General features: G+C 40.3%; 1 protein-coding gene and 1 long non-coding RNA gene across 4 annotated transcripts in view; one reads left to right on the forward strand and one right to left on the reverse strand.

Moving 5' to 3' along the window:
- aktip (akt interacting protein) overlaps positions 1 to 401 on the reverse strand; it is a 6,545-nt gene extending 6,144 nt beyond the window's left edge. For 2 of the 3 annotated variants that reach the window (XM_019866805.1, XM_019866807.1), the window contains exon 1: positions 269 to 400. The gene's annotated coding sequence lies outside the window, so the exon portion shown is untranslated. Of the gene's footprint in view, positions 1 to 124 lie in introns of all 3 variants that reach the window. The other variant, XM_019866806.1, reaches the window with a different exon arrangement.
- An 8,830-nt stretch (positions 402 to 9,231) lies between these two features.
- Positions 9,232 to 11,447, forward strand: part of LOC109513896 (uncharacterized) — a 4,529-nt gene continuing 2,313 nt past the window's right edge. Inside the window, exon 1 of the long non-coding RNA XR_002167887.1 lies at positions 9,232 to 9,701. This is a non-coding gene — a long non-coding RNA (uncharacterized LOC109513896). The remainder of the gene's footprint in view (positions 9,702 to 11,447) is intronic.

The raw sequence follows: 11,447 nt of genomic DNA on the forward strand, positions 1-11,447 counted from the left end.
TCGCTACCTACGTGGTTAATTTCTTTTTTTACGTCATTTTCCGGGAGACAATATCATATTTACTTGCCCAAAACGACCCTTTAATGGTCTTGTCTGTTTTGAAAACAATCTGATGCAATCTCACCTGCTTCTTCACTAACCCAACCTTTAGCATTAGCATAAGTAGATTTAGCGTCGATGACAACTTGTATGGCGCACGAATTTGACCCAAAAATAATCGCTGTGCTTGTCGTTTAGGCGCACAATAAGCTTAATAAACAACGTTTACCTCGACTCGATTGTGGTCAAATGCTCAGCTGATCGCCATTCCCACGGGTATAAACACGGCTAAACTCGCTAGCCTAGTGGGGTTTGTAGCCAAACACTTGACAGCCGGAGCTCAATCTAACACACGGCGTGGGCGTTTCTATGCGTGAGTGTGCATTGTCATTGGTCAGTAGAAATTATTTTGTCATTTGATTGGTTTAAATATGGTCACAAGGGTAACGTGGACCAGAAAGGGGAATTTTGTGAGATCACAGTGACGACTTGTGGATGAAGCATGAAAAAACAACCCAACAAAACAAAACCAAAAAAAGAAAAAACTGTCACTTGCAAGTAAAACGTGAATTACACTGAACCCCCATGCCACCACAAAATTACCATCGTTAAATTACAGCATTTTAAAAATTTGTATTCATGCTGCTTTTGCATGTGTAAAGTGGCAGCAAAAATAAAGTAAAGCAATTGCAACCAGCTGTCTGCTTTAACAGCTGCGTGTCATGCCAAGACATCAAATTACGCTGAGTTAGTAATGTTTTGCCAGACATCACGTTAAGTCACAGCTATGTCCAGACATTGTGCTTACAATATTTGAAAGTGTTATTCAAGTGAGCGAAGTGGACATTTTACTTCCGTTTCATTCAATTCAGTTCAGCACACCAAATGGTGAAATGTGATGTGCCACACAAAATGGTGAAAAGTGCAGAGAATGAAATAAATAAACTCTTCAACAGGATTGCATCTAATTTGACCTTTTTTTATACATGTACTTTTTTTGTACTCCTGATGATCAATATGTGGGGCACCTGTTAGATGGACAGGATGGTGGATTTTGAGACAATTTTTCAGATATGAATCAATCACTGGTAATTGTAGCAATCCAGATTCAAACTGTGGCCATCATAAATCCCCAAATCCACATTTCCGTTAATATCAATGTTGGACTGAGGAAGTTATTCACGATCCAAACTCTTTGGATTTTAAAATCATTATATCATAAGAATCAATGGTAAATGAATAAGTATGTTCCTGTGCCAACCTGAAACCAATCTTTGGCAATGTTCAGCGCGATTGACTTCGTAATTGCCTCCCACTGGGATCCTTTCTTGCTATACGCAAAACAATGTGAAAATTGTGGCGTCCATGATGTCTTTTTATTAATCTTGCTTGTGGCTTTGCTTTAAAACAGTTGCTCGAGGAGTCACTAAAATCACTAAATATAGTGACGAAATGCAAAGTTGGCAGAATGACTTTTGTAAGCTCGCCTCTCCTTTAGCAGTTTTTTTTTTGTTAGTGTCAGCGGTGAGCATCAGCAGGGATGCACTTTGAACTGTGAAAGAGGCTAAAAAAATAAAGTGTCTCAACAAATACATTTGAATCAATCAATAAAATCAATTAATCGCCCAGCTTCAGTTGGCACTGCAGAGAAATACAAGTAGAGTGGCAAAGTTGCAGGGCAAAAGCCTTCTAAAGTGCTTGAGGACACTCGACAAAACATTCTTGCTTTAAATTGAACGTTTCGGTGCGGTGCACAGCAACTGTCCCTCGGGGCTAGAGCGCATCCACGCCATCTGCGTCTTGCATTTCTCTTAGTTTTTGACCACACTTCCTTGGCCTTCCGTTGATGGATTGATTTCCTAACAATCACGCCTAATTATATTTCTCTGGGCGAGAAGAAAAAAAAAACTAATTTAACGCATGAGCGGTTGTATTAATGGGGGGAGGAATGACATTGTCCGAGTTTGAGAGTAAATAGAAATTATTGACCTCATTATTTGTTATTTGATTGTATATTGTCCCATGTACACTTGACTGACAAAGCTAATTAGTGTCCTGCTTGCTTATTTGAGCAGTGAGGAGGAGGAGGCAAGGTCACTTGAGTTTTTTTTTTTTTGACACATACAAATCAAAGGCGACCTCCAAACAAATAAGTTGATGGCGCCTTTGCCTCCCTTCGACATTGGGATCAACTGTGCGACGCTAACAAATGCACACGCCGCTGCTTTTCTAATGAGTTACCTTTAGCTCATCAACTTGTGACCTTGTTTTGGTCAAACAAATATACTAATGGACGTAATGACTGCGGGGAGATTGGATTAACTAATTGAATGTGTGACACGCTGCAGTTTGTTTTTCTTTTTTCGTCTACCATTCAACTGTCAACTTTCTTTGAAGTTTAACAATTGAAGAAGAACTCATTTAACGTACACTCCCCTCCAAAAGGTTTGGAACAATGAGGCCACTTCCTTTATTTTTAACATATAGTGTGAAAAAAATGGTATGAGAGAATCCCAGCTATTGGACTGAGGAGCGCCCACATATTTCCCTCTCTTTAATCTGCCTGCCAACAACGGCCATCTTTTGATCTAATTGTTTGCATTTTTCAGTCATTACTTCAATCCGGACGGCCAGCGGCATATTTAAACTGGAGATGAAATATGTTCATTCGTGTCTGCCTTTTTCCTCCGAGAGTTTTAGGCCGCCCATTCACATCCACAATTTGGTTTAAATGACAGCTGGTGGTCCCCCATGGAAGCAGCCTAAGCGCAGAGAATGAGTGGAAAACGGATGACTCCATAGTGGGATAATGCGTAATAACAATGTTAGTTTGAATAAAGAAAGCCAGGTCTACATTCAAATGTAATATTCATTTTAGCAATATGAACAACTGGGGAGCAAGGGTTAAAATCCACCCAGCCGGCAGATCCTTCATATAGCAATAGTCTTCTCTTATCCCCGAGGCTATGGCCGGGCTAAAACCTCAATGCAGCAATTATTTGCTGTAATGACTGCACTTCAAATAAACCCGGGGATTTTATTAAACCAAATGAGAGAATTGTATGCGTATTATCACCCTGTGATTGACAGTGACAAGTGTTGGGCACACTCGCGTGCGAGCAAGATGGAAGATGCTCTCGGCAAAGCTCTCGATAATGTTACCTCTGATAAAGTTGCTGGCAAAAACCTCTGCCAACAAATGGAGAGCGGGATGGGGAGCGCATATTAATTCCCATTGTCAGATCACGCCAGAAGAGGGTGGGTAATCTGTCAGGCACTCGCGACCTCCCTTCCATTCATTCATTCACCCGAATGGCATTTTACACAACTAATGAAAAAGAAATCCATTGTGCTGATCATATGCATAGATTTCATTCCATCATAATAATGATGAAATTGAAATATTCATAATAAAAGTAAAGGTCACTCATCGCCGCTGCTAAGCTTCCTAAGCTGCAACCTTTGCAGGCGCATGTTCCTTGATAAAAATTGGAACAACGGCGGGAACACCAAGTTTTAACCTCGAAAAGGCCAAGAGGTGAGGCACACCGACGAACTGGAACGTTAGCTTCACGGTTATTCGTTGTCATTACAGGATCTGAAAAAAATCCTTTGGTGTCCACTGGAGAGGTCCTGAGACTCGTAACCTTTGTTGTCATTTGCATCCTTCGTATCACGAGTTAACAGGAAGTGATACTTGGCAATAGGACAAGATATTGATTGAAGTAGATGGATACACAAGCATCAGATTTTGATATTGTGACTTTCTATATACTGTATATACACTGTAGAGTATTAAAAAAAAAAAAAAACAATACCCTTACTTCTTACTCTGAGCTCCCCAGCCCATGTGTGTTCATTTTTCAGGGCTTCGTCTTGTCTAGTGAAAGTATGAAAACACGGAAATCAGATGGGCTCCCTCTCCTCCATTTTGCTCCATCCTTTCATCCTTCCTGCAGCAGTGTGTAGGTCACCTAGGCTTCGTTCAAGCACGGTCCCCTCTCTGCGCCCTCGTACTCGTGAAGGACGTTGACAGCATTATTACTGCCTTCCAGAACATCTGCATTTGCATCACACATTGGCATTTATTAGTGCCATGCACTAAGTATAGGCCATGTTATTGAATTTGAATATCAGCTCCTAACCACATCCAGCGGGCCCCTGGAAATATATTCGATGAAGATGAAGCAATCGTTTTTAATAACACCCAAACTAATAAAAGAAGAGCAGATCTGAATTTTGATTTATGAATATTGCACAGCAGCGGGAGCAATCCGAAATAAAGAGCACTGTCTCTTACATCAACGTATTTTGGAGGGGAAAAGTGTCACATTAAAGGACATGTCTTATTTGTGTATTGGGTGTTGCTATGCTTTGTTAGCCAAGCCATGCAAAGAAGTCACAATTTTATAAAACAGTCTTAAGTGGTGATTTCCAAACTCTATGTTGCAGCACATAAATGTTCTGGGAGAGGCCATCGCATAAATTACAACATTTCTTTCACTAAACAAAATTTCAAAATTGATTTACTACGACTAATGTATCTTTGCTCATCAATCTATAGCAGTGACACAAAATGACACACAGACCCATGAATTGCTGATCTTGGAGATGGGAGGAAGTACTGTGTTTGGTGTTGTACCAAGACTTTTTTCACATTTCGGATATGTGCTTTGGCGAAACAAAGGTTCAAATTCATTTACCGAAATTGAAAGAGAAATTCTTTTTTGAGAATAATGAAATATTTTTTGAGTTATGGAATAAAGTCAAAATATTTGGAGAGAATGTTTGTTCTGTTATGATAATAACAATAATGAAGTGTGTATATTCTCTCTCTCTCTCTCTCTCTCTCTCTGTGTGTGTGTGTGTGTGTGTGTGTGTGTGTGTGTGTGTATATGCTGAGCAAATAAAGCTGCCATTTTATGAAGTGACATAATGATGCGAGAATAGTCCAAACATCAAACTTAATTTTACTCAATTAAGCCATACTACTTCAAGTCAAGAAAACATACTGCTACAAGACCAAAATTGGAATATTATGAGGAAAAAGTTGTAATATTAAAAGAATGTTTTTGTTCGGAAAAAAATAGAGCCCCACTACTCCAAATATTTTCAGAATATTGTATTCATTCTTAAGTGGGAGATGGTGAACCAAGGAGTAGCTACAAACAAACAGACAAAAATCCTAATTATTTTTAAATTTATGTATTTATTTATTGCTACATAATGAAATTACACAGGGAAAAATGTAATGTTTTTTTTTTGTAAAATAAACAAGTCACCCTTAAAAATAAACAATTGCAGTGGTGGGCTGATCGAAACTAAAGTTGCTCTGGCCACCAGTGGAATGAGATTGTTGTTTTAGTTTCGGTTTGTCTCCTGCAACAAAGAAAAAGTACTCGCAGTTACCACCAACCACGTATCATTGAGACAACTTCTCAATTATTGTAACTTTCACTGTCTTCCTATTTTTTTGATACCTCAAATGACTGAAGCATCAAAAGTATTGATATTTTGAGTTGAGAATCGATGATCCAGCATACAAATCAGGTAGCCAAGGCATTGACATTTTTGCATCGATCCGCATATCACTCTTATTTACATGGTATGTGATCAATACCAATCTTGCACACCACTAATATCCTTACATCGTGGCCGTATATTATTCAATTATTAATTTTTTTTCTCGAAAATGGTGATTCATTTTGCACTGACTGCTTTTGCTAGTTCAAATAACACTGCAACAAACGCTTGTCCCGAGGTGTCACTCATCCTGCCACGGTCATATTTTGTCTTGGCCAAGGTTAAATGATACAATGTCACTCCTTCACGACAGCGACTTCACGAAGGCCCATAATTTCCCTCCTGTGTCGACGGCATTCCACCGCTCACTTTTTCAAACCAGCCTCCATCCCAACAGACTTGCTGTGTAAATTCGGACTCCCGCTGGAGCTGTGACTGTCACTCGCTGCCCCTCCAGTGCCAGGCATTGATCGTCATATATATCTTGTTCTCTACTTCCTGAACCTTCATCAACAGATGTGACTGCAGAATTGATTACCGGCGAGTCAATGACGGAACTCTCTTCGGAAACATTTTTATTTATGTATGTGTTTATGTGGATAGCTTAGAGGGCCATTAGCGGGATTACCTTTGAGACTTGGCAGAACAACAGATGTTCAAGGACGGCTCAATCAATTTGAGGCTGCCGTTGCTGGAAACCGGTCATGCGTCTGCGAGGGTGGATAGAAGCTCGAGAAGAACACTGCAGCAACACTTAGGCGGAGACAGATATTTAGGCGGCTGTCCCCAAACTACAACTCTAAATGAAGAGGGATAGTCCTGAAAAAATCGACGTAGTCTCGCCACACACTGAGCAAATGCCAATGAAGTGCCACGCAGTGTGTGGGGTCGTTGGATGGTTGCGCTGCGATTGGCTGGCAACCGGTTCAGGGTGTCCCCCGCCTACTGCCCGAAGACAGCTGGGATATTGTCCAGCACCCCCCCCGCGACCCTCATGAGGATAAAGCGGTTTGGAATATGAATGATTGAATGAGTCTGACATTGTCTGGTGTGAACGCTAGGTGGCCAGCTTTGAGTGGCTCGCGATTGTTCGGTTCAGTTGCGTTTGGTCACGGCTACCTTTAAATGACTGCATCGGAACATTGAATTTAATCAACCAAAGTGAGAGCCGGCAGCATGGTGGTCAACTGGTTAGCACGACGGCCTCAGAGTGCAAAGGTTGTGGGTTTGATTCCCATCCCGTCCTACCTGTGTGAAATTTGTATATTCTCTCTGTGCCTGTGTGGGTTCTCCCCGGCTACTCTGGTTTCACCCCAAAAGCATGCATCTCATTATGGTCTACGTGTATTAAAGTCCTAATAAAGTGAAATTATAGATCTGTTTCGAAATACATGTTTGAAGATAATCACTGAAAATATGCAGACTGAAAACTCTGTAGTGCTGAATTGTGGCGATATATGCATCCCACTGTTTTTCACCTTTTCTTCCGTCATTATTTTCTGGGCGTGGCTTGAACCGCGCCCCATGACACACTTGTGGCAGCGGTCAACTTTCACATTATAGCCACACTAATGACTTGACGTTGGCTTGTGCGCTTATTTCATGATCATACGCCACAGTAATTGTTCCAGAAGGCGGGCCTCCTAAATCCTATGTATTATTGTTATTATATATTATTATTATTATTATTATGAAAGTGATTTTGCAAGATGTGAGCCATAGTTTTCCTACTGCACGTATACATTGCTGTCGACAGTGGTGGCATGTAATTGATAGTTAACAGTTGAGCGGGGTGAGGTTCAGCGCGCACGTCGGACACGCCTGCAGCATTTGAGGGCGCAGACAGTGGAATGATTTTTCACTAATTTCAAGCCTCATTCTATACATTGGGCAAGTTAATTATTACTTGATGACGCTCTTCAATGTGGGTGGTCACATGCTCAAATTTGAACATAATCCATGCGATCATATTTCTCAAGAAATTGCACATTTCATTTATTTTATCGTGTTGTGTACATTTCGGTGTGCCTGGCTTGACGATCATTTTTGATCTTTTGTTCCAAATCTGGGGGTAAACAAGTGCACCTCAATGAAATCAGTTGATCAAGGCATCAATAAACCCCCAAAACTGACAGCACACAATTCTGTCGCCGTATGCGTTTGAGCGTCTTGAAAAATCACTATCAGCGTCAAACACAAGCAGCGTTTTAATGTAGCTCCCGTAAGTATGAACCATATTTAATAGCTTGTTAATTAAATCTCTCCCATTCTGAGCAGAAAGGCCTTGGTTGTAAGTAAAAGATTATCAAGCAGCCGCAGCCTCGAGTAAAGACCAATTCCATTTATGCAGAGGAGCACATTTAATTACACAGGCGTCCCTATTAAATTCAAATGAATGTTTTGATACGGATATTTTTCATTACAGAGTCAAATAATCTCAATTCAGCGTAAACTGAGAAAATCACGCTCTTCTTCAATTTTGTGAATCAAAAGTGTTGCACCCCGATCTGCCAGTCAAGTTGGCGCTTTCTTATCGGCCGGGCGCTTATTAAAATTAAGTCACGACGCAAACTGGTATTTAAAAAGTTTAAGTGAAACAATTTGCATTGGGAGTGCACAAAAATGCTAATGCGCCCTCCTTCGCTAAGCCGCCAAATCGCTGTCATCCATTTTGGGCGCTGATTGCTTTCCGCCCGGATGCCTTCATTTCATTATTGCGAAAATTACAAACATAAAGAATATCTCTGTAATATTCCCGCTTTTTGTCAACGCTCAATCAACCGTAATGTCCTAATTTTTTTCCCGCTGCCAAACTCATTTTATATTATCTTGCCGGGTGTCCCTGAAGGGATTTATTTCATTTATCGGGATTATTGAATTAAATTAAACGAGACACACTTAGCACAAGCAGAACAGTGGTACCTTATCCGCGGCGAGAGGCGAGGCCCGGCTCTTTACTGCTATTTAGGCAAGCACATTAAGCGGCCATGCCTTTTGTTGCCAAGCCACCACGACTGAATAATTCATTCATTTGGAAAACTGTAACATAAGTGGAAAGGTTGACTGTGAGCGAATTGATTCGTTTAATTCAGAAACTTTACAACCGCATGCAGTCACAAAACGAATGGCGTTGTTTTACAAGGAGGGGACACTTTGAACTCATTTTTAAATTTAGCATGTTATTTTAGCATTTTTCAGGAATTCAGCATTTTTGAGCGGGCTCTAGATGTACCACCAAGTGGGCCCAATTTGAGCACTTTTTTTCTCCAATTCCAAGTGTTGCGTCAACACCAAGTTTGACTGAGCTCAGTTCTAAAATAAATATATCAAATATACATATAAAGTAAGTACAGTTTGGCCTGTACACAAATGCAGTAAATAAATGACGTTTTCAGTGAGGATGGGTTAAAAATATTAAAAATGAAAAAAAAAACCACAACTATGTGAATTTGCTAATTTTACTGCTCTTTGTATTTCCTGGCAGTCTGGATGGCCTGTGGCACCACACTGCCTCTCACAGGTCAACCTTGGTACTATGCGATACCATTCGACGACAGCACAAAACTGTCAAATAAGAAACCACTATTAAGTGCAAGAAGTAATCTTGTACATTTTTCACAAACATCAGTTCACTCAAAATGTTTGCATATCATTCCACAACCACAAAAAAATATATATTAGGCCTACTCACGTAATAGTATAGGACAGTATACGACACAGTGTAAGCGCAACTTAAAGATGTCTGCCATCTAGCGGTGATATTACAAACTAAAACAAGAGTTGACCCCTGCATTTTCGCAGTTCAGCACCCACAGATTTTGGAAACACATACAGGTACATGTATTTTTTTTTTCACATTTGGTGCCATTTGAAAACCAGTGGGCGTGCAACTCCTCAACTCAACAGCAGATGGCAGCCTGTTTCCATTGTTGACGCTGTCGTTCTCCTTCCAGAACTCACAGTCCAGCGTGAGCAATGCATTCCCAGTACTCTACTAAAGTCTTTTTCAGCTGCCCGCTTCCATGGCCAAACCAGGGAGCGAACGTGGCCACTTGGCACCATGAGAACCGCAACCGCCATGTGAGGTCTCCAATGCCCGGGTGCCCAGTCTTGACCGATGATCTGCATACAACACACCTGTGAGTTTACCCTCCATCCTCCCCTCGTTTTGGCAAATTAGCACACAATCTTGAGTGAGCGGCCGGATGCGGCGAAAGACTGAAATAACAGAGCGGGTTGACGACCATGCCAATCACACACGTCTCCCAGCTCATGTCAACAAGTTCAGGGCTTTGTTTGGAAACCGCCAAACGCTCGCAAACGTGTTTTATCAGCAAAAGAAAGGCAAAAAGATGAATTCGGTTGCTAACATATTTTGATCATTCTTTGCCGTCGCATTCTGCTTGCGACACAATGCCATCATCACTTTAAAACAAAACTCTTATATTTTATATTTAAGTTCTATTAATTTTTGTGAAAAAAAAATATACTACTGAGAATTATCGTAAAACAAACAAACATACAGTTGAGCAATCACTGTAAATATCTCTACAACGGCAAGTTTTAAACTCAGATTTATAAATATTGACCCATTAGTTCATAATATTTTTATTCATGCAAAAAAAAATCACAAAAGGTTGGTACAATTATTAAAATAATACTTAAATACTGCATGCACAGATATTACATGCCAGGAAAATAAATGCCAACTTCACAATAGTGGTTTCACACTCATTCATCCATTCTGTAGCGTCATGCTTGTCACCCTCTGCAGTTAAATAAATAAATGTGTCCCCATTGATGATTTAAATTTTTACAAATATAGTCCATTCATACTATAGTAGATTATCACAATTATTAAAAATGATTGCAATACAACCTGCAATTGAGTGGCAACCCCTCGCCTACTGCCCGAAAACAGCTGGGACAGGCTCCAGAATGCCCGCGACCCTTGTGATAATAAGCGGATTAGAAAATGGATGGATGGATGGATGGATGTAATCCAATGAAAAATTTATTTTTGTTGACATATTGTTAAATGCTTGGACCCTCTCAGAAAAAGGAAGGGAATTTAGTTTTAAATCTTGATTCATTTGTATAGTACAGTTCCTTTCATGATATACTAATTTATATATTACAAAGACGTATATGGAAGTGTACAGTGACTTTCCCGGTAGATATATAAATTTTATGACAAATGAAACGTATGCATACTCCTATGACATACAGCATTTTTACAAGTGCATACCTCCAAGAAATTCCCGGTACTGTAGTTAAATAAATCAATCCCTCCAACTTTTGTTATTGAAAAAATAAATACTCCTAGCATGAAAATTGGTATAATAAATGAAATTAAAAATGTCATTTCAATACACTCGAGTCCATGAATTCGCATTATGTGCTTATGTGATTCCCGTGGCGTTTGTGATACCTCAGTCGTTGTCGTCATGCTCATGCGTGGCTGCCTGCTAAATAATGTGCGCTCATTTGATGGGTGTCATTGGATAGAGATTCCGACACTTGAATAATTAATAGAGACAATCTAAGGAGCCGGCTTCTGTTTCCCCTTTTTTCTGTTTGGGCAAGATTGCCTGGGAGCTGAGCTTTCAATGCAGACTTTGCCATCGAATTCATGCAGCTTGCAACCTCCGTCCCAATAATGCTGTAGGTCGACGGGTGTGATGAGGAGATTGTCCTACGTGTGACCCACAAGATGAGGAGGAGAGGGAAGAAAAAAAAGCAGCACACACACACACACACACACACACACACACACACACACACACACACACACACACACATATCCAACCACAAAATCTATTTCCATTTTGAAAGTAAAAATAAAACAAAAGCCCATTACCGCCCCGGCTTTGTTTAGCTACATA

Source organism: Hippocampus comes, unplaced genomic scaffold (assembly GCF_001891065.2).
Source record: "Hippocampus comes isolate QL1 unplaced genomic scaffold, H_comes_QL1_v1.1 scaffold82, whole genome shotgun sequence".
Classification (NCBI taxonomy): Eukaryota; Metazoa; Chordata; class Actinopteri; order Syngnathiformes; family Syngnathidae; genus Hippocampus; species Hippocampus comes.